The sequence below is a fragment of the Ornithodoros turicata genome, chromosome 1 (assembly GCF_037126465.1).
Source record: "Ornithodoros turicata isolate Travis chromosome 1, ASM3712646v1, whole genome shotgun sequence".
Lineage (NCBI taxonomy): Eukaryota > Metazoa > Arthropoda > Arachnida > Ixodida > Argasidae > Ornithodoros > Ornithodoros turicata.
Window position 1 is genome coordinate 147,756,778 of NC_088201.1, and position 26,860 is coordinate 147,783,637.

At 46.3% G+C, this 26,860-nt stretch overlaps 1 long non-coding RNA gene across 1 annotated transcript; it reads left to right on the plus strand.

The window, feature by feature from the left end:
* The first annotated feature begins 3,620 nt into the window (after positions 1 to 3,620).
* Positions 3,621 to 24,035, plus strand: LOC135370763 (uncharacterized). The gene is made up of 3 exons (XR_010415447.1): positions 3,621 to 3,734; positions 8,150 to 8,226; positions 23,950 to 24,035. It is a non-coding gene; the product is annotated as an uncharacterized LOC135370763 (long non-coding RNA).
* Positions 24,036 to 26,860: the final 2,825 nt, after the last annotated feature.

A 26,860-nucleotide genomic window follows, 5' to 3' on the forward strand; every position in this document is an offset into this window, starting at 1 on the left:
AAAATAAAGGAAAAAAAGGATAAGTGATATAATAATAAGCCTTATAAAGGAAAAATGGTGTTCCTTCACAAATTTTTTACGGACGACCTATCGAACGGATTTTTGTTCGGAAAAGGGCTCTGGTATCAGGTGACCAAATGGACCAGATGTTCTCATTCGGACAACTTTGTAGCTTTTATAATGAAAAAGGTAATTATTGAAAGTTAATTAAGACATTGCCTTAGGTGTTTGCTAATGCCTTCCTAAGGAGTGCCCTTCAGCCTATGCTATACTGCAATTGATTTCATCTCGGAAAAAGTGATATATATATATATATATTTTTAAAGACATGTAAAACAAAAAAAATGAAAACATGTAAACATCTGCGAGATGTTTATGTTGTGGCAATGAAGCTGAACAATGAAGCAATGAAGCAAACAATGAAGCAATGAACCCTGGCAATGAAGCTCCCCCTTCATCATCTTAAAGGAGCATGGAAGTGGCCCCCAAAACATTTTTGTTTTTCGCTGCGACGTCTTCTGCAACGAATAAAATAAGCTTCTGCGAAAGAACGATGAGCGCAGGTAACCTGCAGAGCACGTTCAAGGCTCTGTTCCGCACACCTGTAAAAAACCCTCTCCAGATCCAAAGAGCGCATCGGCCGAGCAGAAGACGTCGTGACGTACCACGGGCTCCGGCACGTGGCCAGTGACGTCCAACGGCACAGCTCAATCATCTATAAGCGGCGCGTGGGCCAAGAAAAAAAAAAAAAATAGAGAAAGAAGGTCCTGAGCAGTTTCTACGTCACGCGGGGCTCGTGTCTCTCGTCCGCGACTGCTTCCTCCGACTGTCTTTTGTAAATTTTATTGCGCAGTGACAATACGCCGCAGAGCGAAAATACTTTACATGGTGACTCCTTGTGGACAGCTTCCCAGATGAAGCAGGGTTTCGCGTCATGTTAAATGCGACTTCCACGCCCCTTTTAAAATCAAGTTGTTGTTGTTGTTGTTGAAAAGCGCTGTGTATTCACGAAGCGTAGGCGGTGAGCCGCGCGAAAGGCTAGCTTGAACTGACGGTGGAGTCTTTCTACAAGGCCGTTGGACGCGTGGTGGTACGAGGTGGTCCGAATTCGCTTAGCACCGAAGATGTTGGTAAGGGCAGTGAACAGGGCGGATTCGAACTGTCTTGCCCGGTCGGCCGTATTGATCGACGGTACGCCGAAACGAGAAATCCAGCTGCTGACAGGAGCGAGAGCCACAGTTGACGCTATGGAATCTGGGAGGGGACGGCATCTGGCCAGAAGGTATAACGTTCGAGGATTGTAAGAAGTTACTTATACCCTTGAGACAGCGGCAAAGGTCCCACAAGATCGATGTGTATGCGGTCGAAGCGGGAATGAGGTGGCAGAAAACTCGAAGGGGCCAGGCATGTACGTTGCTGGATCTTGTTGTGCTGGCACTGTTGACAACCGTGCACCCACTGCTTGATGTTAGCATTCATTTTAGGCCAGACGTACCTTGGCCCGGTAACCTTCTGTGTTGCGCGGCCAGCCGAGTGGGACAAGGAGTGGAGGTTCAGGAATAGGGGTGGGCGAAGCGGGAGGGCGACGAAAGGCCGTGGGCGACCTTGAGGCATATCACAGGGAACTGATATGTTGAGGCGCGCGGGAATCGATTTTTAAAGCAGACGTGAGACAGTTGCAAAAAGATGCTAGTTCCTCGTCAGTCGAATGGGTTTCGACCAGGGCGTCCAAGGAAAGGATGGCGGAGGTAAGGATAGGTTCAGAAACGGAATGGATCCGGCTGAGGGCGACTGCCACTTGATTTTTTTGCACCGCTCACATGCTGGATGTCATTTGTGAACTCCGAGATGAAGTACAGTCGCCGAATATTCGCGAGGGGAATAACCCGATCCGGATGACGACAAGGCGTACGTCAACGGCTTGTGGTCGGTGTACACTGTGAACGTACATCGCTTGAAAAAATGCTGGAAGTGTTTAATATCAAGGAAAATGGCAAGGAGCTCACGACCAAAAGTACTGTAGCGAGTCTCCGCTGGTGTGAGTTCGCGCCACAAAAATGCGAGCGATCTCCAAACGGCAGATATTAGCACATAAGCACTGCGCCAACAGCATTACTCAAAGCATCCACCATGACGCTTGTGAGGGAATCATGCCGGGGGTGTATGCCGCCACAGTCCTAGCCTGAGGCCACGGGTCGCCACAACGCCTTTGGAGATCAACAGAGAGCGCCCCTTCGCCGTTCGAGTCTCATCGCATGCGTATTGCGATAATTCTGGGAGTAGGGATGGAGCGGATCTGGGTCGCATCTTTGAAAGCCCTTGGTGCATCAGGGCTAACACAAGTCATGCTGCGGCTGGCATGTGGCCTTGAGGATGTACTCAGCCAATATAGGAGATGACATTGAAAAAAAATTGGAATTTCTTGTTCGAAAAATGATAGTCAAACAGGGCCCCGTACGTGTGAAAAAATAGAGGAAATCCCGACAGGCGAAATGCGTTAAAATTAATTTGACCAGGATGCAAGATTTATATCCTGTTAGTGTCTTTCATGTTTCCTGGTGTTCTTTACATCGTGTTCTTCCGTGTGAGACGATGATATCTTAAAATAGTTATTGCTTTTGTGTTAAGTGACATCAACGCAATTTTTCACTGAAAGACCGCCTTCCCGCATAGCAGCTGAGCATAGCAGAGGAGGGTGCCGACGAGACGAGTGACCGCGAATATTGCAAACGCTTCCATGACGTGTTCCCCCTTCGCACATTTTTTGCATGTCACTTGAAACGCATTATACCGAGGGTGTGCTACCAAAATGAGAGTCTTTCTTTGTAGCGCTTATTTAATGCGCCTAGATATTTAATGAAATATGTTTGGAACTTGTTTTAAATGAATATGTTGCTGCTGAGTTCTTCCAGGAATAGGCAACGGCAATTGAAGATATGTCATTAGGGAACGTTAGTAACATGACCATTAATATGGGAGGCGAAAGAAGTGAGGTGCGCATATCGGAGCACACTGAATCGCAACGACATGCGACCCCACAAAGACATCGCAGAGAACAAGGCGAGCAAACGTTTCCGTTGTGTTCTATCAACAGCTATAGAATTATTAGAGGAACCGCTATTTTTGAGACGCACAGAAATTTTGTTGCGATTTATATTCGCCGATAACTGCAGGTTAAACCATGCACAAGCAAGAAACATCACCGAAAAACGCCGATTTCATTCAAATAAATAAACCCCCTAAGATATATGCCAAAAATTAGAATGAATCTACTGATGAGATTCATGTCACATTGACACATTTGAGTATATTGCTCAAAGAATGCTGCCCCGAAAATCCTGCTTCGAAGATTAGTTCTACCGGGAAAGCGTTCCACATCTTGCCATTTCGTGAAAGGTCAGCCCGTAACTCACGCACTTTCTGAACATTCCGTCATCGCTAATTAAATCATTTGCTGACAGCAGCTCCCCTCATCATCTGGAAACGGTGGCGTGGTGCCCTACACGGACGTTCTTAATGTCAGATAGTGGCACTAATGATTCATCTTACTAATACAGCTGTTAGGAAGAAGATATCCTGTTACGTAAGAATCGCTCGTTACATCGCGTGAGGGACTTGTCTTGCGCATAAACCCTCCTTGGTTCACGCACACCGTACATTCATTTGGAACTGCGAGTCCAAGAACATGATTGCCCCCACAGTCATCGTCGTCATTCTTACATATTCGCAGCTATGTGAGTAAAGCTCCCATTACTGTATATTGTTCCTTCTTAACTTCGCACCTGCATCTCTACAATATCGTGTGCGACGTCTCGGATCCTTTGAAAGGACGGTCACATCCGTTCCGGTCGATTTCGAAAAGTATAGTGTCATTTTATTCCTCGTGGGCCTTTGCAACCCTATCGGAAATCCACCGCGAAATGGTGGCGTAGTTTGGCCGTTCTTCGATGGAACACGCGGCGAGAGCCCACGCTGGATGTTGAGTTTATGCCTCCTCCTGAAAAAAAAAGAAAGAAAAGAGAACATGTTAGCCACTAGGAACGTAGGAGGGCGCGACCTCCAGAAATGGAATGCTGCGACGGTATATGAACGTCTCATATACTAGCTATGCAGCGTGTGAACGACGCCTTCCCTCCTCTGATCGCACCGGTCAGACTCTTAGATAATAAAACTGTCCTGATCAACACTAAGGCGAAAATTGACCAATGAAGAAACGCAATAAAAACACGCAAATATAAAATAATCGCAATAATCGCGTGAAATAAACGCAATCACCACTGGTACGGACGAGAGAGAGTCATCACTGGCGAGCCTTGTGCAGCTCTAGATTACCTCAAGGGCTGACGTAACGATCAGTTTTTGTGTGCGAGCTCAATTTCCTACATTTCTAGTTTTACCCGAAATTCAGTGTTGTTACACTGATTTCGAGTTTGACAGGAAACTAGGGATAGGGAATAGCTCGCAAGCAGCCCATATACAGGATGTTTTGTTTTAATTCTTTACGAAATTTTTATGAAAAAACTAGCCGAGAAAAATAGATGCAGTTCTAGCAGGTGGGTTATACGGCCAGCCGAATATCATGTAGGACAGCATGTGCAACTACTGGACAACTAGTTAGCTAAAATTCATTGATTAACTTGTTAATTTCATGTTTTCTGGGAAATATTTCCGTGAGATACCAGTATGGAGACATTGTTCAGTTCCACCTCCCTTATTTAACACTCAGTGAAGTGAACGTAGATTCGCTGTTCTCATCGCTTTGCAATCGCTGCTGGTGGTGGTGGTGGTGAAAGGGCTTGCCGTTGTCGGCCTCGCAGAGGTTGGCAACGTCACGACTGACACCCTGGCGGAATGTGCGTCCTGCGGAACTGTGAACTCCTAAGGGAACAGTGCCGACATATGTCCGAAAGCGTCTCAGGAAAACGACCAGCCACGCAGTATGATATGACCAGTACGGCAATGTTAAGCCAAGATTATGACGCTCTCGTCCTGCCGCTAGTCTCATAACTCCCTCTATAAAAAAAAAAAAGAAGTAGTCCGCGGTTCGAACCGCGGTACTCGAAGGTGTGCCCACCATCTCCACCACTGAGCTGACACCGCCCGTTGCTAACACCCTCAGGAAGAGACGCTTCGCAAGTCACAGTGAGTTCCTTAACGCTTCTTTCGTCTTGGTAAGAAAACTGGAGCATCCAACTGTTGCGCACAAAGTTGCAAAGTGTAAAAGACAATTTCACCTTTCATGTCTTACATGGGAATTTTCTGGAGAACTCATTGTTTTGGCCAAATACAAGAAAAATAGCGCACCAGTGCTTCCTCCGATGAAGCCAACACGGCGAAAATAAGTCCTCCAGGAAAAAAGTGGGACGCTCTTGCGCTGCCATTCCTCTTGTACGCCATTGAAGGCCCTCTCACAGTAGCACGTGTATGAGGGCATTTCTTTCTCAAGCTCAGGGTGGACAGATATTCTAACAAAATGAGATGGAATACATTGCTTCAATGGAGGGAAGCGGGTACGCCGGTCAGGCCAACTTTAAGAAGCGGTGTCCCGCAAACCTGCGAATGGATGTTGCTTCTTGTTTATATGCTTACAGTGTCAATAAATTTGTACGTGTGCATTCCTTGATGTTCTTGATTTTCATTTTCTGCTTCTCGGTAATATTAGCAGATGAGCAGGCGCTGCGCCGGGAACAGAGGGCGGGACGGCGGGGTCAAGGGAGAGAGTATAGGAGAGGGCACGCAGCGCACATACGCACTTCGATCAGTGCGCGCTTTTTTGGCGCTGGATTCCGGCTCTGTCTTGGCGATTCGCTATGGATGATCACGTGGCCGAGCAGAGCGGTGGTTTTCGTGGCGAAACTGTGGAAGTTACAGCTGCACTCCACTGATAAATACGTCTGCATCATCGTCATCGACATTCCCCACAGCAGTATACAATAGACAAGGCGCCTCATCGTGGCGGTTCGGTACGATACGGCATTTTGTTACACGAAAGGGCCTTTGCAACTTCAGGATCACGCCTATTTTGTACTCTAATCTCTGGAGCATCGACGCAGTACTGGCCAATACGGTGAACATCTACGTTGAGCATAACAGCGAATGTCGTGGTGTGCGAGAGGTAGCGATCCTTTGTTCTCCTGCTTTCGAGTTGAAGTAAGTTTTCGTTCTCTCATTTGCCTCACCTAAGATTTGTGCATGTTTTTTTCAACAACCACATGTGGTAGAGGTGTGGAGCAATAACAGATCATTATGCGAAGTAAACAGCTATCGCTTTCTTTACCTGCAGAGTTTGGTGGGTATCACTGGAGAACTCATGCGAACTGTGGGGCTCTGTGTGGTGCGTGTGTGATATGTACTGTGGCAAACATTGAAATAGTAGGTAGCGCAGTTATTTTAGCTATTTTAGATGTTGCGTATTGCATAATACAGATATGTTTCTTCATATCTCTGATTCAGGCACTATTTTATATGTTCTTGTGATATATTTGCATTAAGGGTGATGGAAGCAACGGTGGCCTATTTTATGACCTAGGAGCAGCCAGCTAGTTGTAAAGCTTCCCCATCTAACGATATCGTCAGCTTCTCACGAAGTACTGCGGTAAGTCACTGTCAGGCATTTGTCCTATTTTGTTGGAGATTGTCTGTTCTTTACGCCTATTTATGGCAGTTTGAGCTGCTATCCGATAGGTGGCATGAACTGTATTATTAGTTATCTTTCAGGAATGACCGTCACCAGGAGACGCAGCAATCACGTGATTAATATTATTATTGTCACCATCATCAGCGATTATCATTTTTCTACATGTTTCACGAATTATATTAAATTTTAATAAATGTGCACGTAAAAGGATATGCTACTCGTTGTCTTCTCGAATATTCTCGATTACATACTTGTAGTATTGTATTTAGGTTTCAGGATACCTGCGCTTTTGCGCCAGTAGAATAGGAACCTTAAGGTGAGGGTATTAGAAAGTGTGAACTATAGACAACGTGGAATTTACGGTAATTCGCAACGTTCGATTAATGTTACATCAGCCTAGATAAAACAAAACCCCACCGCCGAAGCGGTATATGGCTCAGCTGTACGTCTTCCCGTTGACATTTTAAATGGTGCACTTTTTCCCAGCCACGAACGCTCGGACTACCTGAAGGATCCCAGAGGATCGTTCGTGATCTCTTCTTACGACTTCGGTCAAGGCCAAGTCGAGCAGTTCCCAGGTCTGCTTCATATGTATCTGCGAGAGTTCACACAGCCTCGGACGTTTTCCCGCGTAAGAAATCTGTGCGTTGCGTACTTAGGTCCCGACGAAGTTCTATTACCTTTCGGCTACACTTTTGTCATCGATCTGAGCGGTCGCGATGAAACCTTTGCTATAGCCCGCTTGAAGTCGCGTACGTTGAAGACGGACTTGAGCGCTTCAGTCTCATGCCCACTTAGTGCGGCCCTCACTGCCACTAGGCGTCGTCCCTAATATTATATTTACACCCCAAGAGGTTAGCTGGAGCGAGTTACTGCCCCACTCCCGAAGCCCAACATCTCGGACACCAGGGGAGATGTACCTGCCAAAGAGGCCAGAAGGTTTCAATCGACTCGCGCTGCTATCAGATTAAACATTTACTAAGCTGATGTCACCCAGAACGGTCCCTTTCTTTGAGCTGCCACAAACTCTCGCGAGATAATCATAGATAGCCTGGCATGCAAAGGTAAAGCTGACATCTTACGTAGCTGCGGCTTTTGCTCTTGTGCATGGCGGAAAGAAAGAGAGAAGGAGCCCCATTGCTCTGACAAAAGAAACCGAGACGGGAAGCCACTCCAGTCACATCACCGCTCGCTTTCCGGTACATACGAACGGTTCATACATCTATATGGGGACCCTAACGCATGCATTCAGAATACTTGGAGAGTTGTGATCGTAGCCCGCCGAAGCAGCCTCCAAAGTGACGTGTGCAAAGCGACCTCAATGGGCTAGTCAGGTAACGTTATCCTCGCGTGGCCCCAAAAAGCTACGGTTCATCTTCTATCCTCACCTCACTTGCCCTTGTCGGAGATCCGTTAGGGTTCCCCTTTCCTTCTTTCCTACATGCTCTTATGTCGTCCTAAGGACGGAAACTGCTGCCTCGTCTCTCAATAAGTGAAAAAATCATCTTCTAGGGGATCCGGTGGAATGCGGATGCAGCTATTCTGCATGTGGAGCGGGTGTGACTGTCAACCTGAAAGAGCGAATAAAGGCAAGTAAAATTTTGCACAGACTTTCTGAACGAGAATCTAGGTTTCGTAATAGAGCACTGAAAGATCGTAAAATAAACAGGAATCAGCCGTGCGTCACAGCGAAGTACACTTGCCCAATCTTTAGCTGTATCCAGCTTCGACACGAAATGAAGGTCTAAGCTAGTCCACTTCGAACCTAATTTTAAGACGGTAAAGGCCGGCCCGCATGGCACGTGTTTCTATGAATATTGTGCTGCGTAAGACTCTCCATGGCCACGCACCGAGAAAAAATGCGCCTGTCAAACCGCAAGGGCACAAATTCCGCTGCTGCGTGCAATACTGGTCTGGCGTATGTGGTTTACGAAGCGTTCCTGGCATTCTCCTCTGCTTCCTGTTCCTCCGTGAAATCGTTGTTTTTGTGTGCATTCCTACGAACACGACATATACAAGTTTGTGGTGGCACGATATATCTGTGTAGAGTACAGTATACATTGCGGAACAACAGCTCGTGTTAGACAGTACAACAAACAAACAATGACCACGTCATGTGGAAGCTATCATCACAAGACACACTACTTATCATTAACTGCGGACATACATTTGAAATAAAGTTGATATCCCTAATCAATACCAAAGCATCAAATCAAACCGGAACCGAAAACCTGAAAGAACCGTTATGTTTTTGCCGGAGCCGAACCGAAAGGGCGCCGCCATCTTTGTGCTGAACCGAACCGATTTAGAAAATTTCGGTTCCCGTTTCACAACCGGTTTCAAAGCAGATAATTTGAGCACGGAGTTTGATCATTTAACAAGAGGGTTGTAGCGGGGTAGTTGGTTGTAGAATATAGTTGATTGCAAATGCAGCGAGGGACGCGGACAGGTGAGTTAAACAAATACGACAGGAGACCTGCAGACTCGCAACTAGCAGAAGTTTAATGGGAGGAGACAAATATATACAGAAAAAAGAGAGCACCCAACCAATCGCAACACAGCAGAAACCTGCAACTTGCAACAAAGTAGGAACTTGCAACGAGTAAACTTGCAACAAAGTAGGAATACATGGATTGATAACATAAGGCATCTGCACGTGTAACCCAACACCCCGCATCCCACGTGCAACATTAATATAACCTCTCTCAGGTTGAGTCAGGGCAATGGAAGGCACACTTATACAACTGTTGCCGCGTAAAATGATGTGAAGCGCTTCTATAATCTCCCGAACAGTTTTTTCCGGACTCCTGTCTATTATTGTAGTGTCTCTGAATTGCGGAGAACAAGAACACTCATTACAATGAATTGAAAGATGGCCAGAAGGAGCCCGGCCTAAACATGAGGCATGTTCAAAGAGACGAACATCAAGGCAGCGGCCGGACTGCCCAATGTAAAATTGCCACAGCCCAACGTAATGGAGTAAACCACTCCTTTAACGCACTCAACAAAAGGATCTCTACGTCTAATCATGCAATGCTGTGGTTGCTTAGGGCAATTTATGCGCTGGCAAAGAGACTGTAACTTATGCGGAGCAGAAAAAACCACATCTACTTTATATCTAGCTGCCACGTTTTTTAAACAGTGAGAAATCCTGTGAACATAAGGGATACACACTGGTCTACCATATCACGGCCTAGGTTCACCTGCTCCCTCTCCTGATTCCATTTTCCTTAACAAGGTTTCAGCAACACTTTGTAAACTAGATTCCGGATCGCCAGCATCCCTAAGTCTACTAAGCTGAGCACCAAAGCTTTCTTGTGCCATGTGCTGGCAAGATTTCATTAATGCTGAGTGTATCGCAACGCTAGCCACTCCCCTTTTCACAATTTTAGAATGTGCTGACGTAAAGGGAAGAAGACATTTCTTGGCCCTAGGTCGGTACATATAGCAGATGTGTTGTTGTTTCTTAACCAGATAAAGGTCAAGAAACTGAAGAGCATCATTTTTAAGAAATTCTATAGTAAGTTCCAGGTCACCCATTTTTTCTTTGAAAGTCCACAGAATATCATCAAAACCATCCTTATACAATATTAAAAAGTCATCAACATACCTGCAGATATGGTAGTGCGGTTTGTCAGCTAGAGCCATTATGATCTCTGTGCCACATTTGCCAAGAAATATATCACAAAGCACAGGTGAAACACTGGACCCGATAGGAGTGCCCGATTTTTGTACAAAATATTGTTGTCCATGTTTGACCACCGTGGCATGCAAATAGGTCTTGAGAAGTTCCATAAAAGTAGGTATTCCCATGCCAGTAGTACCTGGAAGGTAACAGCACTCTCTTCAATCAGATCTTGCACTGCTCCTAGGAGAGTTTGCTGGTCTATTGAATAAAAAAGATCAACATCAACGGAGCATAACTGAAGGCCTGATGTGGAATCATCCTGAAGAACTTGGATAACAGCTTCAGAGTTCTTAATCGCGAAAGGATCGCAGATAGGTAGAGACTGCAGATGCCGTGATAGAAACGTGGAAATGCTCTTCTGCCATGTATTCTTTTCAGTAATAATCGCGCAGAAAGGCAGCTCTTCTTTGTGTGGCTTGGCAGTAAAGGAGGCCGACATGCACTCACCTGACGTCCCTTTAATAGCCTTCAGGATATTTTCGTTGCTAGCCCCCTGGCAGATCCTAACAGTAGCCGCATGGGATTCCTTAGCAAGTTGTAAAGTAGTGGGCCTAAAATTCTTCTCAAGTGCACTGGAGGTTTTTTGCTCATAGGAGCGTTGAGACAATACCACAAAGCCCCCTTCTTTGTCAGCAGTTACCGGACGTATATTTGCCTCCTTGATGAACACTTGCACATTGCGAAGAGCCTTGAAATTTCTGCTGGATAGCTGAACCCTTCTTGCTGAGTCTAATATTTGGTTGATACATGAAGATCTCCCTTCCTCAGGGACCGCACCAGCGATCTTTCTGATAAGAGCAAGAAGTTCCGGTTTTTTCAATTGCGGCTGGACACTCAATTTTGGTCCCAGCCTGCCCATCGTTCCATTTTGGTTCCATTGCCCTGACTCAACCTGAAAGAGATTACCTTGTCTTTTAATGTTGCACGTGGGATGCGGGGTGTTGGGTTGCACGTGCAGATGCCCTTTGTTATCAATCCATGTATTCCTACTTTGTTGCAAGTTCATTTCAGGTTTCTACTGTGTTGCGATTGGTTGGGTACTCTCTTTTTTCTGTATATATTTGTCTCCTGCCATTAAACTTCTGCTAGTTGCGAGTCTGCAGGTCTCCTGTCGTGTTTGTTTAACCTACCTGTCCGCGTCTCTTGCTGCATTTGCAATCAACTATGTTCTACAACCAACTACCCCGCGACAGCCCGCTTGTTAAGTACATTTTCAGTGTAAAGGGGACTCCTTTTGTCACTAGCATGTAGAGGACGATGGTCTTCCTCTACATTAGTCCTGACCGGCGATGATGGAATGTCCGAGCGGGCAGATGGACGTGGCCTCACGCTAGGACGCTTCCGGTAGAACTGTCTTCCCAGCGCCGTAGCACGTGGCAGCAGAGGCACCTCTTCATCGTCTTCCACGGATCGGCACATCACTCCCCCCCTCAGACGAGGAGTGCGCTTGCGGTTGAGTGGTTGAGCTTCGCTTGATGCTCGGGAAGGTGCCGCTGGTAGAATCCCGAGGAGTGCCATCACGAAGCGTGCGGCGACGTGACGTGTACGACCATGGCGACGTGAACTGGGTACATGAGCGAACCATGGTGCTGAGCGGCCAGGCGTTGAGATGGAGTACGTTGAGTGAGCTGCGGTGAATTGATGTCGCCTAGCGGTTCCTCGGGAGAACGATGCACCGGACCTTCATATGGCTTTGAATGCGGTCTTGCGGAAATTTGGGATGGTACTGGGCCGAATTGCGCCGAACATGGTGTTCTTTGTTCGGGTCACCAAATGTAGAAGACGATGGTCTTCTTCTACATGAGTCCTGAGCGGCGATGATGGAATGTCCCAGCGGGCAGATGGACGTGGCCTCACGCTAGGACGGTGCCGGTAGAACTGTCTTCCCAGCGCGTGGCAGCAGAGGCACCTCTCCATCGTCTTCCACGGATCGCCACATCCTCATCCTCATACATGGAGATTGCTGCCTGCATTTTCTTTGCTGTTCTCAGTTTTACACGAGCAAAAACCATGGCTTTTGCCCTCGACAAGCACATTATCCTGGAAGAAGTCTACAGCTCCTTTGGATACTTCCATCCTACTGCACGACATGCCCGACGAATTACCAAGATCATGAGAGGAGAGTATTGGATGCATTATAGACACCAAATGGATCTACTAAAACCGTTGTGCTATGCTCCGGGAGATACGGAAGTGGCCTATGCTAACAGACTGGCGGTGGTACTTGCAAATGGGAAAAAAATCGCAATGCTGTTTTTTGGAAATTTAGACTTGGGCAGCTGCTTCACACGTATAAGAGGCCCAGGACCCCTGACTCGTCTCAGCAGGTTACAGTTCTGAACAATGTTAATGTATTTAAGGATATTTTGGACACACTCAAGCTGGACACACTCAAGCTCAAAATTCAGTTCCAGCCGCAATTGAAAAAAAAAGGCACTTCTGGCTGTTATCAGATAGATCGCTGGTGCGGTCCCTGAGGAAGGGAGATCTTCATGTATCAACCAGATATTAGACTCAGCAAGAAGGGTTCAGCTATCCAGCAGAAATTTCAAGGCTCTTCGCAATGTGCAAGTGTTCTTCAAGGAGGAAAATATACGTCCGGTAACTGCTGACAAAGAAGGGGGCTTTGTGGTATTGTATCAACGCTCCTATGAGCAAAAAACCTCCAGTGCACTTGAGAATAATTTTAGGTCCACTGCTTTACAACTTGCTAAGGAATCCCATGCGGCTACTGTTAGGATCTGCCAGGAGGCTAGCAACGAAAAGATCCTGAAGGCTATTAAAGGTTAGTCAGGTGATTGCCTGTCGTCCTTCTTTACTGCCCAGACATACAAAGAAGAGATGCCTTTCCGCACGATTATTACTGAAAAGAATACATGGCAGAGGAGCATTTCCAGGTTTCTATCACGGCATCTGCAGTCTCTACCTATCTGCGATCCTTTCGCGATTAAGAACTCTGAAGCTGTTATCCAAGTTCTTCAGGATGATTCCACATCAGACCTTCAGTTATGCTCCTTTGATGTTGTTGATCTTTTTTTATTCAATAGACCAGCAAACTCTCCTAGGAGCTGTGCAAGATCTGATTGAAGAGAGTGCTGTTACCTTCCAGAATACTACTGGCATGGGAATACCTACTTTTATTGAACTTCTCAAGACCTATTTGCATGCCACGGTGGAAAAAATGGACAACAATATTTTGTACAAAAATCGGGCAGTCCTATCGGGTGCAGTGTTTCACCTTTTGATGATATTCTGCGGACTTTCAAAGAAAAAATGGGTGGCCTGGAACTTACTACAGAATTTCCTAAAAATGATGCTCTTCAGTTTCTTGACCTTTATCTGGTTAAGAAACAACAAACAACAACACATCTGCTATATGTACCGACCTAGGGCTAAGAAAGGTATTCTTCCCTTCTCGTCAGCACATCTATGAAAAGGGGAGTGGCTAGCGTTGCGACACGCTCAGCATTAATGAAATCTCGCCAGCACATGGCACAAGAAAGTTTTGGTGCTCAGCTTAGTAGAGTTAGGGATGCTGGCTATCCAGAATCTAGCTTACAAAGTGTTGCTGAAACCTTGTTAAGGAAAATGGAATCAAGAGAGGGAGCAGGTGGACCCAGGCCACGATATGGTAGACCAGTGTGTATCCCTTATGTTCACAGGATTTCTCACAATTTAAAGGAGCATGGAAATGATCGGAATAAAATATAACGGGAGAAGTAGAAATTACCATTCTGGGCCCTGTGATACATATTCGCACAAAAAGTTTGAGCGTAGCGCCCAATCCTGGCGCGCGAGGGAGCTTTGAATCTCGCGGCAGAAATGCCCCCAGCCGCCGCCAGCCAGCCGCTTACGTCATGTGGCCGCGCCGTCTTTTTCTTTATTTTTTTGCGATTTCTCTGGTGTCGCGGCGCCGGCAAGCTGACCGAGCAGGAAGCGTTGTTGTTCATCGGACGTCGTGGAAAAGACAGGTAGACTGAACACTCTTTAGGCAACACGTCTGCTCTTCTTGAGAAAACTTTTTATGGAGTTGGAGCCTAAGCTCCGCCAGCTTCGATTTCGCCACACGAATGTACCGGGGGTTGGTAAGTGATGCTGCTAAGTGTGAACGAACATTCGGGTTGAAATATAGTGCTTCTTCTTGGTTACATATGCATAGTCATGAAGACGCGGCGCAGTGACCGGTGTTTTCATTTGAAGAGGTCGTCGACCATCATGACTTCTCCGTGTTGTGGTCAACACTATGGACTCTGAACCGCATGGACACTGGCATCGCCGAGGCGAAAGAGCGGACCGATGAATGCATATAGCTGTGTAACATTGCGCTTACCATATCTTACTGATACCAGGAGCGCGACGTCTCCACAAGCACAACAACATGGATACCAAAATAGTAATAATGGACGGTAGAGTCAGTGGCGTATCTAGAGAGGACGGCGCCCATGGCAAGCTATGCAGTTGCGCCCCAGTCGCAGCGTATCCCCATGATGTTCGCGATAAACATGGAACACTGCTGGTTTGTCGCTTATGTTTTTATTAACCCAGAATACACACAAAACCGACACAAAAAAGAAAAACAATTTGTCAGATTGTACAATTACAACACTATTTTACAAGCCCTCGCTGCTGTGAAACTCCCTATGATGTCATCGAAGTCCGTTTTTTTTTTTTTTTTTCAGTTTCGTGTCTCTCTATGCTCAGCAGAGCAAGATCGCAGAGCCTTCTTTGACCCATGGAAGCTCTCAAATATGAAAGTATCAGTTTTAGTTTACTGAAATACCTCTCACAGCTGGCGATAGAAACCGCTATCGTTAGCATAATCTGGATGGCGATACGAAGAGTGGGGAATACGCCCTCGTCCCCATACCGAACAATAAATTCAAGAAGGCCCTCAGGACTCGTTACCTTCAGGCTGGAACGACTTGACAGCAACATTCTGCAGTCTAAAATTTCGTCATAGAGTTGCTCCCCATCAACATCGCAGTCGTAAAAACTACCGAAGCAACTGCACCTGTGTTTCAGACTGTCTGTGTTTGTGCCATAACACAAAACCTCGATATGGAGAAGGAATCCGAACATGACGTCCGTATCACGCAAACGGGTGAATCTTTCGTCCATCTCTTTGTGAAGGCGATCACTCGTGTGCGCTGATGCCGCGATTCAAGTAGTAGAAACGCAGCGTACCAACACGAGCAGACAGACGAACACCGACAGCGCATGAGTAGCAACTGATTGAGGAATAAAGAATGTGAAATATCACCTCACCTCTCAGGAAACGCCGTCTCGTGTGTGGACGCAAAGCTCAAAAACGTCAATTTGTGTTTCTCAACACAACTTAGCAGTGGCTTTCATGCATTCTGCTACAGCCATTAAGCGTGAATGGAAAGCTGCACATTATGCATGATGTAAAACCCCAAGACTAGGGAACACGAAGGGACAGACACAAACACGTCCCTTTGTGTTCCCTGGTCTCGTGGTTTTACATATGCATCATCTTCACCAGCTCGCTTGTCTCCTAGCCATTTTTTCTGCACATTATGTTCACTCTACTTTTATCGTGTGCTATGTAATCTTGTTCAAGTTCTGTCAAACGACGTGTAATGCTATAAAAAATTCAGTGCACTGTTTATGTGGGTTGAATGGTAGCGCATGAATGCAGGAAGGAAACTGTCATTTTATGGCAAGTGTTTACGTATTGTCCATTTAACTACACATTTATTGGTTAGCTTTCGCCGGCGTATCATGTCAAGCCATGGTGTATTAATTTGGAACACGTTCTTCTTAGTAGCCAGAGCAGCTGATACACAGTGAGAACATAGCCCGTGTGTGTTTGTCTTTTCCACCGCAGCCCTTGGGTTTCCTCCCTGATGGCTACACATGTCAGGGATAGGTTTCAGAACCCGTAGTTCCGGCCAAGTGTGAATTGCTTTTCAGGGGATCATCGCGCTGGCAGATGAAACATATGGTTTAAATTATTTGCAGGACAGGAATTGCGTAGCTTCACAGAAATACTACTACTACGACGTAAGAGTGGTTTCAAATCTAGCTTTTTTGTGTTCCTGACATTATCGCACAAGATGTAGTATCCACTATGATCCTTTATATGGAGGGTATGTACAGTGCAATCAACAGATGCTATTTACAAATCTGTGTATTCTAGTGTGTTGAAATAAGGTAGTTTGTATCTGTGAGCCATAGTCACACACAGGCAACCAAGGACAGACATTTGATGCTTTCGGGAAACATGGCAACACATTGCAGGGACTCTGGATGCTGCATAAATTTCCAGAACACAGAGCTCAAGGCAGCGGTTAAATAACAAGTGGTTAGAGAAACCCAAGACAGTTGCTTGTGTAAGCAGTCCGCTGTTGGATTTGCTTCTCTCTGAGATACGTTATCTCAAAGGGAACGCACGGGCACACTCAGAATGATACTAGTGCTGCCTGTGAACTAGAATGAGGAGAGGGGAGATATATAACCCTTTTTTCTTGTCGGTTATTCTATTGGCTAAATTGTCATTTGCTTAGCAGCATATATGTGTATATTCCAGAGTCTGCTAATAAATATATCAGTTTAGAGCTAGCAGTCGCATTGTAGATGTCTCATCCTGTCCTTGGCTGCTTGTGTTTCACTATGGCAATGCTTGCTATTCCAAAAACAGAAAACAAAAAAAAAGACAATAGAAAAACACGAAAAGAGTGACCTAAAAAGCTGCCTGTTCTAGTGCTCACATGGAGTCAATGCAATGAGGTAACATGTTCCATACATGAACTGTGCATGGTAGTACATATCACAACGGCAACCGATTATTCAGATTTTTCTTGAAGTACTTTGTTTTTTGGAGCTTTGTTTGCACAGTCTATTATTGGCGCTTTATGTGATTCCCCTCTTGAGATACTTTAAGATTGCTGATGCTGTGCAGTTTGTTAATTTTGAAACTGTACTGTGCTGAGATACAAAAAGATAATTGTCATATCTGCATTTGAGTACATAGGAATAATTTGTAAGTACTTTCCTTGTTGACATTAATATATGCACGGGGTCACAACATTGTTGATTGATGGAAAATATATTATTTGCTTGCCAAATAATGCACAAATGTCTTGTTTTCTGGTGAGATATTCCCTGTTCACCAGACATAAATGTGGAAAAGTTAAAGGGGCACAATGATGGTAGAGTCTAGCGTTACTTTTTGCCACTTCACATATATTCACTGTTATTCGTGTGCACATGTAGGAATAGGAAGGTAGAGCATGCGCATAAAAACATTCGTATGCAGCCACACATATGGTTCAGAAGATTAACTAGATGATGTCCAAGCATATATAATTGTGCTTCATGTGCAATGGGTATGCTAACGAATTGCTTCCATAAAGCCTTTTTATTTATTTTTGATACATTCTTTTTATAAATGTTATTTTTCATTTAATATAAATTTCATATTACATATTGTATACTTATATTTTTATAAATTTTATAAATTAAAAACTCAAGTTACACGGCTCCTGTAAGAGTGCCCTTTGCAAATAATTTGGTAACGTGTCTCTAACTGTAAAGGTAAGAGGCAGTCGAGAATGCTACAGACAAGGTTGCAGCTTACATATTGCTTATCATGTCCTACATGATAAATATTAAATACAAAGCGATTTGTACAATAATTCCTGAGCACGGAATTAATTCCGAGGCTGGCTAGCGATGTCACCCAGGACGACAAGCCACATAATTGCCTCTAACACTTTTGCACCCCATGGGCTGAGTTGTGAATTGAAAGAGCACTCTACAGAAGGATAAGGTGCACCTGATTTCTAGGATCTATGTTATGCCCTAACTCTTCAGACCCCACATTTTTAAAAACACCATTTCTAAGATCCAATATGTGCTCTGGTACTTCTTTTGCGTCTGCATAGTGTGCAACCACATGGCTACTGGAGTTTTCGTGTGCATGTTTTTGTGCGACGGTGCTCATTACAAACAATATCCAGATGTTAAACATAAAATGCAGTAGTTTGGAGCGTGCCACACAAGGCAGCGTGACATGGGAGTGTGTGATTCAAAGAAAGCTTCTGGAAAATGCACAGAATCCCACAAAACGTTTAAAATGTGATTTGTATTTCGTTGTACGTCTCTCGTCGTTACATACCATCGTCGACGCTGTTGCACATTGATAAATGGTACGTAAAACTTGTCCCATAGCAGTATGCGGTTTCTCAAATACATAGCACAATTTTTTCCTGCAAGAATAAAACGCTGTCGGCATTTTCTTGCTAAAACGGCTGTCGAAACGTCAGTCTCTACAATGAGCAAGTGCTGTAAAGGGGCTAACGTAGACGCGACAAAACACAAACACTCACAAAACGCAAACGACGAATTCCAGTCACAACATCGCACAGAGGTTGGTTCGGGAATGAGTTCGCAGCTATTGCACTGTTTACTTATCGCGGAACGGTGGAACCCGGCTGTCCGCCATCTTCAAGCACAGATACGTGAAGCCGCGAGAAGCCGTAGCTGGAATCCACTGACAAGTACGAAGGCGCGTACACGTCACAATGCCCGTTCGGGTGCATCTACGTCATAAAAATGGCTGCGCCCATGCGTGTTTCGGAATGAATTATCTATTTTTTTGACACGGTACTGTACCGAACTGAGAGAATGAAGGTGCATTTTGGGGAGAGCCGGATGTGGGCTTTCAGAATATCACAACCGTTTCGACTATTTGGGATATCGGCATAGCTGACCTTTAAGCACGAAATGCTTAATTTCCTTTGCACTGTCCCTCCCTTCCTTCTGACGGCGAAGGAAGGCTTTCAGAGTTCGCACAAGATTCTCAGCCTGTCCGTTGGACTTAGGGTGATACGGCGGAGTCAAGATGTGTTTAATTCAAAGGGGATCCAAGAAATCTTTCAACGCTGCCCAAATGAACTGAGGTCCATTATTGCTAACCAGCTGGAAAGGGAGGCCCTGGGCAGTGAAGTTGTCCATAAGGGCTTCTGTTGTGGCTGAACCTTTGGTAGACCTCATCAACTTCACCTCGGGCCACTTGCTGTACGCATCGATTACCACTAGGTAAGTTTTTCCGCTGAACTCTGCGAACTCAGAGTGAAGGCGATACCACGGTTCTTTCGGAACCTCCCATTGGTGAAGAGGAGCTGGAAGTTGTTGATCCGAAGAAGCGGCGCATGCTCCACACGACTGACAAGTCAGTTCAATGTCATTCTCCATTCGTGGCCACAACATACATAGGAGCGCGCCAACATTTTCATTTTTGTTTGCCCAATGTGGCCATCATGAAGTAGGCTGAGGACAGTGTTGCGATGCTGGGACGGGACGACAACGCGTATGCCCCATACGATGCAACCCTTTTCTGTTGTCAGCTCAGTGTTGCGCAGGTAGTAGGGTTGAAGCTCGAGGTCCCGTTCATGAGAAGGCCAACCTTCCATGATGCAATGGTAGACCTTAGAAAGGATCAGGTCTGAAGCACTGGCCTTGGCAATTGCAGACGCTTTCAGCGGAATTTTATCAATACCTACTGAGAGGACGGAAGAGACATTCGGCGATCCAGTACTCCCCACAAGGAAGTCGTCATCCGAAATCGCAACATCGAAATCAGGGTCCGGACCTGCCGGAAGTCAAGACAGGCCGTTCGGATTTCCGAACTGGGCCGTTGGCTTGTACTGAATGTCAAAACTATGACCAGGCAGAGTCAACGCCCAGCGCTGCATTCTGTTCGCCGCTTTGACTGGAATTCCTTGCTTTGAGCCAAAGATTGCCGTCAGTGGTTCATGGTCTGTATATAAGATGAATTCCCTTCCCCAGAGATATTGGTGACACTTCTCAACACCGAATATAACGGCCAGAGCTTCCTTTTCAATTTGGGCGTAGTTTTTTTGGGCCGACATCAACGTCTTAGAAGCATGAGCGATGGGCTTGTCTTTACCATTGACTTTATGGTAAATCACTGCGAAAACGCCTATCGAGGAAGCGTCAGCAGCCATGTAGAGAGTTTGACTAGGGTCGAAATGCGCCAAGGAATCGATGGACGTGAGTCGACGTTTGATCTCCTTGAACGCCTGGGCGCGACCTGATGACCACTCCCAAGGCACATTATTCCGCAGAAGTTGATTGAGCGGTGCGCAAGGATCTGAAAGTGACTTGACACATCGACCATAGTATTACACGAGACCAAGAAAGGCTCGAAGTTCCCTACCGTTGGCTGGTTCAGGCATGTCCAGCAGAGCTGACACCTTTTTCGGTGATTGTTTGAAGCCATCTGCTGAAACGATTTGTCCAAGATATTCCACTTCTGTTTTGAGGAATTCACATTTTTGTTTCTTGAGGCGAAAGCCATATGCACGAAGCCTTCGCAAGACCTGTTCCAGGTGGTGCAGATGTTCGGCCTCGGTTCTTCCAGTTACGATGATGTCGTCGAGATAACCACCACGCCCTCTACCCCAGCAGTGACCTGTTCTATTGTTCTCTGGAATATAGCGGGGGCTGACGATATCCCAAAAGGCATCCTGTTGAAGCGGAAAAGACCCTTGTGAGTGTTCATGACAAGGACCTTCTTCGCATCTTCATCTAGCTCCAACTGCAAATATGCTTCCTAGAGGTCGAGTTTCGAGAAGTGCTCGCCACCGTTCAGTTTTGCGAACAGATCCTCCGGACGCGCTAGGGGGTATGGGCAACGTCCAGCTGCGGGTTGACAGTAACGCTGAAATCGCCGCAGACACGCACCGCCCTGTTCGGTATGGGAACGACTACAATTGGTGTTGCCCATTGCGACACTTCAACTGGCGTCAAGACTCCGTTACTGACGTGTCTCTGAAGATCTTTCTCCACTGCGTCACGGAGCGCAAACGGAATAGGCCTGGCTTTGCAAAATTTCGGTCTCGCTTCTGACTGAAACTGTAGGTGGACCTTGACCTTCGAGCACCGTCCTATTCCCTCCTCGAAAAGCTTGTCGTGCTGGCACAGAATGTCCGAGAGGTCTGGCTGAGGATCGCGGATACGCCCAACAAACATGGCGTTGAGGTCTAGCTTCAGCACGCGGATCCATTCTTTGTCAAGTAAGCTCATACCATCAAATTCTGCAAAAAGTGCTTGGAGCTCGTGGGTTTGTCCCGCAACGGTTACCTCCACTGAACGTTGGCCTTTCAAAGGTATGCTGTGATCGGTAAGTACCCTGAGTTTCTGATGCGCCGGCGCGAGTTTTGGCTTCCCCAACTTCAGCCAAGCGTTTCTTCCAAGGATTGTATAATATGAGCCTGTGTCTTCCTGGAGTTGAGCTGGAACTCCATCGATGATGCAGGTGAAGACCTCTGCTTTGTCACCCACAGCCAAGACACTTGTGATAGACGTCACGCTACGACGAGAATGAACACTGCGAGAAGGTTTCTGCCTCTTCTTCCTACACATACGTTCAATATGACCTAACTGACTGCGCTCTCTGCAGCTTTCCTTGCTGAAGCGACACGTTGCCTCACTGTGGTTGGTGTTGCAGCAGCGAAAACACCTTTCCACTTGTTGATCAACGGAGGTTTGGACTTTAGCAACGTTCCCCAACGCCGACGAAGCCAGTAGCTTGCGATCCAGTTGCGGAGACTACTGCTCTGCCTTCAAGCAACTTTCAGAAATCCTTAATGCCTTGTTGACATCCAGGTCAACCTCTTGAAGTAGACGAGCCCGCATTCGTTGGTCCCGAAGTCCAAGGATAAATGCAGTGAGTAAGGAACATGCCCGGGGGTCAGTCTCCTGTTCGTATTCGCACTACAGCGACCAACTTTTTATCGGCGTAACTTGACAAGGCAGGGACCGGTAAATTAAGTCGCAGGGGCGCTTGTGACTGCGGCGGCGAAACCAACACGGCATCAAGACGTTGTGCCACCAACAAACGTAACTCCGTCATGCGTGACAGGAGTTCTGCCGTTATAGCGGAGTTATACTGCGGCACTGCAGGTACCGTAGTTGACGTACCTTGGGACGGAGGCATTGCATGTGTCCCCTTCTCCCCGGCTGGCCCTTTCGGCTCCGAACGCGCCTAGGCGTTGGATACAGGCGTCTCCTCCGAACGAGACCGCTGCTGTACAGGGCCTCTCCATCCGCTCCGGAGGTCGTATCTCACTTGCGGCGGCGAATGCTGCATCGGCTCCGGGGATCGGGTACCGTGTGGGAGCTGCGAAGCACTCAAAAAGAAAATACTTAACACAAACAGACAAACAAAAAAAAACGCTAGCTCAGGAAAAAAAACGAAACCTTGGAAAAGAAAACAAACAAACCGGCGGAGTCCTAAATGAAAAATAGAAGAAAAAACCGCACCACATTAAAAATGAACAACGCGTGCTGCGTCTTCCCCGCTACTGAGCGGACCCGTGTTTCCATAACCTCCGGACATCAGCCCATCCGTTCCGTCACCGAGGAAGACAGAGCAAGAGAAATGTGCAAAAAACAAACAAAGGTTTATTTCCTACCTTACAATAACACCTGCGGTCGCAACCGCCACAGCAAAAAAGCCCCGCCCCGCCCCCCGGAACTGTCTCGATGCGTTGTATATCCAGCTCACGGCATACGCCCCCTCGTTGTAACATGTGATCCCAAGTAGTGCGACATGTGATCCCAAGTAGTAGGCTTATCTGAAGCCCACAATACATTGGGCGTCATTTGAACAAAGATTCTGCATAACCGTGTAGGCAGCAAGGACAAAATACCGAGCAATACTCTTATACCTCGCGCGAAGCTCTACGGAACGCGGTCTCTCTGACTTGGTCTCTCAGTGGTCTCTCTCCACTGCTGTTTGTGCATGACGTGCTACCTCGAGCATCATCTAAAATCTTCTTGCTTACATTCAGATCTGAATGCTACTTTACGTTTGCATTACACGTCGGCGTGCAACAGCAAAACAATGACATGAAATGACGGGTTCATGCGAGCCTAATAATCAGAAATAATATCATAAGAATATCACTACTTTTCACTACTATTCACTAATATCACTACTTTTTAAACAAGGTGGCGTATCAATTTAGGAGCGGGGGATGTGGATACAATCCCCGACTTGCGGACCATAGTGAGATTTGCATGAAGAAACCCGCGTTTTTGTATGCGCTGCTCTGTGAGCCGGTTGGGCATGTTTATGGGCACGTTTGCGAACTGTGAAGAGAGCTAACAGACGAAAAATGCCGTCTGGAAATCCTGAGTTTCTTTTTTTTTTCAACCTTGGAGCGACAGAAGACAAACGCTTTTTTCATGAATGTTTCCTGTCTTTAGATCTCTATGCAAGCCCCACAACGGTCAGTTCCATACTGCAATTGGATAATGACAATAAAGGGACCAGCGGTGGGGTTCAACTCAGACCTCTCCGGTATGAGGTGCTGCCAGCATCTTTGGCCGTATATCGGAGCGTATGGGTTCGAATCCTAGTCTCTGTACCTTTCCTTCGACTAGATCATTAGTAAATTAAGGCCTTTCGTACAATTATGGAGTTCATGGAACCTGGAGTTGCCGCTTTGAGACAGGAAGGCATACTACACGCCACCGTGCACACAGGCACATATCTCATGCTTATTGTCATTCTGGCTACGTGCTACACAGCAAGAAAAACGTTCTACATATCGTTTTCTTCATTTTACAGTACAACGATCGTTTCCTCGACTGCTCCTACTATCCCGATCCTGAGGCCAGTTGTCCGTGCCGAGGTGCAGAGGAAGACGGGGCAAATTGTTGGGTATGTTTCATTGCTGCTACTGCCTGAGTGTGAAGGCAGGGACCGTTTTTCACACTTGAAGTGCACATGAACGTCCAGCACAGCTTCAAGTGCACGTTTCGTGCATTGCGTAATTGTATCATCCGCTTAATTACATATATCGAATTTGGCAGAAGTCTGCACACAAATAGCAGAGTGTCAACATTTTCTAGTTTTCTAATGTAGGGCCCGTAATAAAACAAAATCTCATTGTGGGTAATGCAGCTTTTGTCTGGAGTAAAGAGCTAGCAACATTTACATTCGTGATTATTATTGGATATATGACGACTATCGCATTAGAGCAACCCCAGACCTTGACATCGCTGCCGAAACCCGTAACTAAATGACGTGCTCAAAAGTAGTAAAATGTAGTTCGAAGCTATAAAATAAAGCAAGAAGTGATTGTCATCTGTTACACGTAACGTTTTATATGAAGATACCAGGAAAGACATGACAACTTTCACACGGCTGCGTTCTGTATTCTGTTGCGTATTTGGAGGACATCAAGGTACAACAAAGGACTTTCCCAGGTCTTAAGTATTGAGAAGAGTAAAGCAGCTGCCGAACTTTGCACACTTCTGTCTCTAGGGGCATGCGTCGTTACACTGTAACTCGCTGTCTGTCCGCCCCGGGATGGGCCGAGTCTTCGAATGCGCGGCCCATAAAACTGTCGTCGGGGCAGTATCGCTTGCGGTGCTGTTCCCGGGAAGATTTTTCCTAAAATTGCGTGACGTCTGGAACGTACAAACTTTAAAAATGTGGCTTCCAAGAGCGGGGCCCAGATCTAGTCTCTCCAAGAGAATATAGGCAACGCCCTCTATTTGTTGCAGCACAGTTGTGTCACTCGACAAACGTCCACATATAAAAATCGTATTTACTGTAGTTGCATGCATGATCAATTGCCTCATCATCCCCGTATGTCAAACAAACAACAACAACAAACAAATGTTTTGACAAACAAAATATAGAGAGAGTGTTTTGACTCGTCAAAATGCAAAGAAGCTGGGTGCCCTGTGTGCGGAACGTCGCAGCTTTGCAACGTTGTATATATCACAATTGCTCTGCTGCTTGCTCGGTACGCTCTGCTCAATGTGTCTTGTCTTCTTTATCCCAACCATGGCGGATCGAGGACAGGGAGGCGGGCAATCGACACCCCTTCCTAATCATTGGTACATTCCTGTTCCCACCGGTGCCACGCGCTGCGACAGAGAACTTCCTCCCCCCGTAAAGGGAGAATCTGGATCTGCCCCTGCTTCCAACACAGATCACTTCACATATCGTCTGTGCAAATGTATCATTATGTTAAAGTGGAGCCGAAACCTTTGTTACCTTTCCCACTTTTGCGCTGGGATAGTTCCCATACATATACAGCGCTTTGCTCTATAATGCTGGAAAACACCGCCGTTTGTTCACCTCGCACTGCGAGGAAACAATGGAAGACAGCACTTACCGATATTGAGCTCTTGCCAAGTTTTCCAGTGCTATTTCTAGCGCCTGGTTTCCTTTCTCCGATGAAGATGGTCCACTCGCTGTGACGTTTCGAAATCTGTGATTGTTTTGATCAGGATTCCCTCGTGTCGTAGTGGCGGAGCTGAAATGGTCAGCACGGAAATGCCGGTGCATCACGTTGCCACGAGATTTCGCGTGACTGGAGTGGGAGAGAGGGGGAGTGGTATACGCCCCACTGTGCAAGTGAGAACGCAAAGGCTGCAAACACCGCTATAGGCTTTAAGCGTTCATTTATAGCGCTATGGAGCGGACCGCGACATGTGAGAGTAGGTACTTTAGTCTGGTAAATCTCCATATGAAGAACCATTTGAGCGGCCAAAGACGCCTCTCGGATTGCTGAGTTATCAGAGCGTCGTTTCCGCGCTTACACGTGCTGCCGCTGTCTCACACAAAAATTACGGTAGGTCGTGGTAAGCATATATATTTTGATTGAATAAACCTTTCGTTGGTAGTTCAGTGCAGTCGCTGTGTGTCGTTACTTGTGTCCTCCTTTGCCCCTCTTTTACCCAGCACTGGGATTTTGTCGACACCGTTATCATGCGCTTATGATATTGTACCAGTGTCGTCGGTGCTTATCCAATTAAGCTAGGTTTCCTGGCTGACAATACTAGCTGCAGATAATAAAATCGAGCAGTTATACACCTCACAAGCACACTACCAGGAACTTTCATGATATATTTGTTGGAACATCACGCCCATTTTAGCATTGCAGAAATATGCACGATGCCATTTTCGGACTTTTTTCCCGCGTCAAAGAAAGGTTGACAGGAACGACTAGTTGTGTACAGATCTTCGATATCAAAATAAAGAATGCTACTCGTATAATGCAGCCGTAAGATGAAATTTCGAACAGTGGACGACACGTGCTAAACTAAACTTGGTACGCGCAGCTATATCTAATAGCGTGTGCAACTTTTCGATGACAGTGCGGTAGAATTTTCTGCTGTATACGATGTGCGCCACACACGGGTTTACGGTGACGACCGAAGCCTACGTATAGCTCGCCAGTGCATGTGGCGGCGCTAGGGCACAACCACTCGATCACTGTATGCGGTTAGACGGTCTCGAACTATATAAATTCAACCGAAATAATAAATGTGTTGGCGTTGTTCAACTGTGCGTGACGACTGTGCCGTCCCGGTGACTTCATTCACACGCCATCGCTCAAATAGGCGTTTTCTTATCGGTTCGAAGGGGGCCATCGTGTCGATTTATTTCCTCAAGTGACCTGCCACGGTATCGGCCAGAAAAAGAGAAATGCTACTTCGCCTTGTTGCTTCTGAAAAATTAC